Source organism: Monodelphis domestica, chromosome 1 (genome assembly GCF_027887165.1).
Source record: "Monodelphis domestica isolate mMonDom1 chromosome 1, mMonDom1.pri, whole genome shotgun sequence".
Lineage (NCBI taxonomy): Eukaryota > Metazoa > Chordata > Mammalia > Didelphimorphia > Didelphidae > Monodelphis > Monodelphis domestica.
Genome location: NC_077227.1, coordinates 140074762 through 140078514, shown reverse-complemented (window position 1 = coordinate 140078514; position 3753 = coordinate 140074762). Strand labels below are relative to the sequence as shown.

Genomic DNA, 3753 nt, shown 5'->3' with positions numbered 1-3753 from the left:
CCTGTCAGAGATCAACTCTCAACTGCCAGAGAGAGTAATTGACATAGAAAAATGGTTATAACTGTCAGCAGTTGAAATTAGCATGCTTTCTAAGCTCTGCTTCAAACTTAGTTCTTTCTCAAGTCAGCACTACTTTTTATCCCTAAACTAATAAAACAATACTTATTTTCTAATATCATCCTTACAAGGGGGGAAAGATTGCCTCTAATGTGTAGTTCTATAGCAGACCAGAGGAAGAAGCTAAGGACGGATCTCCAGGAATACATTGTAGGAATTCTGAGCCTAACAATACCAATGCTGTCTGGTGCTGTTCTGTCTGCTGCCCTGGAGAAATCCCTGGGTACTAAGAATGGATTCTCTCATTGGAGCCACATTAGCTATGTCTCTTGTCAAATTCAGTCAAAGGGTGTTCTTTAGTGTGTTGTATTTATCCTTAAAACCCTTTAGCTCTAGGAAGTGCTTGGCTCTTTTACTCTTCTGACTAGAAGGTAGAGAGGCGACCTGGATAATTGTTGGGTAGGAAACTTCAGGAGACTGTGTTAGATACTTAGCTGCCAACTGGTGCTGATGCTGGGAGTTTCCACCATGGGTTTTGACAAACCAGCCCTACTTTGACATGTTTTACTCACATTCACATGGCATCCAGTTATGCTTCCTGATAATGTAGAAAACTCCATCTGGCCAAAGACTTCAGTTCCATATCGAGCTGTCTCATAACTATATAACAGGGTATCAGTGAGGGCCTTTCGGACATCCTTGAAGGGAGTACTTGTGTTTCAAAGCTCCAGCAGTTATGATTAGAAATTCTTGCCCATCAAGGAATGGGGATGCCAGTATTCTGAATGGAATGGGATCTCAGTGGCATAAATGGCATCAAATGCTTTCATTCTGTGCAGGTAGTTGTAGCAATGTTGATTTCCCAGTGTCTATAATTGTAAAAGTCTGTCTTCATCCTCTTCAAGAAGCTGAGGTTCATACATTACATCATGAACCTTGGATAGTTGGATGCCAACGTCTTCCTTCAGATCCTTAGGAGTGTTGTGCCCCATAGGGACATGCAGGCCTCTTTAAGACTTTATAGCAAAACACATTATCTGCTTCTTCACAAAAATGAACAACACCACAAATACCAAGCTCCCATAGGTCTTCACCAGCACTACATTCAGCCTGGACAACCAGTTACTGCTGAATGCCATGGCCTCCCTCCAGCTTCATTACCTTAGGCTATGCTGAAGTGATGGCCACAGGACTCCCTGGTGCTCCCTGGCTGTTTCCTTATGGGAGAAGCCAAAGCTGGGACTGTCAGAAAACATGGTGGCCAGTGGAAGCAAGGGAGATTGAAGGGCAGCTTCTTCTTCTCTTACTGCTATAGCTAGAATTGCTAGAACAATATTGATAGTAGTGGTTATAATGGACATCCTTTCTTCACTCTTAATCTTATTGGGAAGGTTTCTAGCTCATCTTCATTACAGCTCATGTTTGTTGATCGGTTTAAATAGATGCTGTTTCTAATTTTAAGGAGTGTTCCATTTATTCTAATATTCTTTAGTGATTTAAATAGGAATAGTTGTATTTTATAAAATTTTTTTCTACATCTACTGAGATGTAGATGCATATGGTTTCTGTTGGTTTTGTTATTGATATGGTCAATCATCTTTAATAGTATTGAATCATTCCTGCATTCCTGGTAAAAAAAAAACTCACCTGATTGTATGATCCTTGTGTATACTGTTGTAATTTCCTTGCTAGTATTTTATTTAAATTTTTTTGTGCAAATAATTTTTGGGAGATTTATATATAGTTTTCTTTCTGTTTTATCTTCCTGGTTTTAGGTATCAATAGCATATTAGTGTCATAAAAGGAATTTGGAAGAATTCCCTTCAAATGTTTTCCCAAATAGTTTATATGCTATTCCGGACATGTTTGGTACAATTCACTTGTGAATCCATCTGGACTTGAGACTCATTACTAGTCATTTAGTTTTTTTTTTCTTGCCCCTGTACTTCAATGACTGGAGGAGAGTAGGGGCATTGACTTTGTGCAACTCTGCCTTGATTAAATCCATTATATGACTGTGTTAAAAGACATCACCTGAGGTCATTCTAGTCCTCTTGGATTATGAAGGAGAACAACTAACCAGTCAAACCAGCCTAAAACATACCAGGTGTTTCAAAGATACTAGTTGATAGCTATTTGATTCTGTACCTCTAGAGTTTCTGCATTTTTTGTGCTACTCTCTTCATATTGGAACCACCAGAAATGGATGAGACTAAGTGTCATTGTTTGCATATTATTGAGCAATGAGTTGCCTACATTATGGGGCAAGGGTCAGAGAGAGATTAAAGTCAAGAGTCAGAATACTTAGACTAATCTTAGAGTCATTCTTGAGCTTGGAACCTAATTCTGATACTCATTAGCTGCCTGATTATGGATAAATCTATTCTTTTTGCATTACTAATATGTCAGGATTATTGAGAGAAAAATGTGTTATTAGTCTTAAAATACTTCATGAGATATTATTAAATAATGTAATCTGAAATAAGATGCTCACTTGGCAAATTCTTCCTGGTCATATAAGTAGTTCATGTTTTTATTCCATCTTAAGGCTTACAATGACTTTCTCATAGAAACTCTGACATAGATATTTTAAGTATAAAGAAACTGAGACCCAAGAAAGTTGTGCATTTTTTCAATTATATAACTAATGTGAGGGGGAACTAGAACTCAAACTGAGCTTTTCCAATTCTAAGACCAGTACTTATTCTGCTATCTTTTGCTGTCTATATTTTTGTAGTCTCCTCATTAATTTTAGTAGTGTCCAATTCTCCATGACCACATTGGGGGTTTCCTTGGCAAAGATACTGGAATCATTTATTTATTTATTTATTTGTTTATTTATTGCCATTTCATTCTCTAGCTCAGTTGTCAGATAAAGAACATATGCAAATAGGGTTAAATAACTTGCATAGGCTCATACAGCTAGTAAATGCCTGAGGTCAAATTTGAACTAATGAAGATGAATCTTTCTGATTCAAATCCAATGCTCTATTCTCTGAGCCACCTAGTTGCCCTTCTACTCACAGAACAGAAATATATTGGCAGCCAAAGGTCTATTGTTCCTAACCCAAATGTAGATGAACCAATCTATTATCATACTAATGGCCAACCCTCACCAACTTATAGTTTGGTTATAGGAAAGAGGAGATATCAATGAATGACAAGGAAAATAGACCCATTTAATAAGTCTCCAGGCCAAGTTATGATGTTACAAGTAATTGCATATATAATAATATAATTACAGAGGTATTTAGGTGACAAAAACAGAGGTTGTCCATGAAAAAAATTGTATAATTACTACACATTTGAATTACTCAATATGTGAGGATACTTATTTCTTATTTCCCTCATATATACTTTATTATTTTTATGTTCATGCTATAGCAATATTTCTTGTTTTCTGTATATATTGATTCTTATAGTTAATCTCAGATTTTACAGAGACCTATTGAGAACATTATTGTTGTAGCTAGTTGTTTTGTCTTATTTTTTGTTTTAGTTTTTCTTTAAGATTGATTGTTATAAAGACTTCTGGTCAAGATGGCGGCTTAGAAAGTTCAGATCTCCGGAAACCCTTCCTTACCAATCTCAAACTGTATGCTCCTAGGGCACCAAAATTCAAAACAAACAACAGGATACATCCGAGGAACCCTCCTCCTGGACCTGGATCAAAAGGTATAGCCCCCCAAAAGCTAG

The 3753-nt window shown here is 36.7% G+C and overlaps 1 pseudogene; it reads right to left on the bottom strand.

Moving 5' to 3' along the window:
• Window positions 1-399: 399 nt before the first annotated feature.
• On the bottom strand, window positions 400-1196 carry LOC100019768 (protein C1orf43 homolog; annotated as a pseudogene).
• Window positions 1197-3753: the final 2557 nt, after the last annotated feature.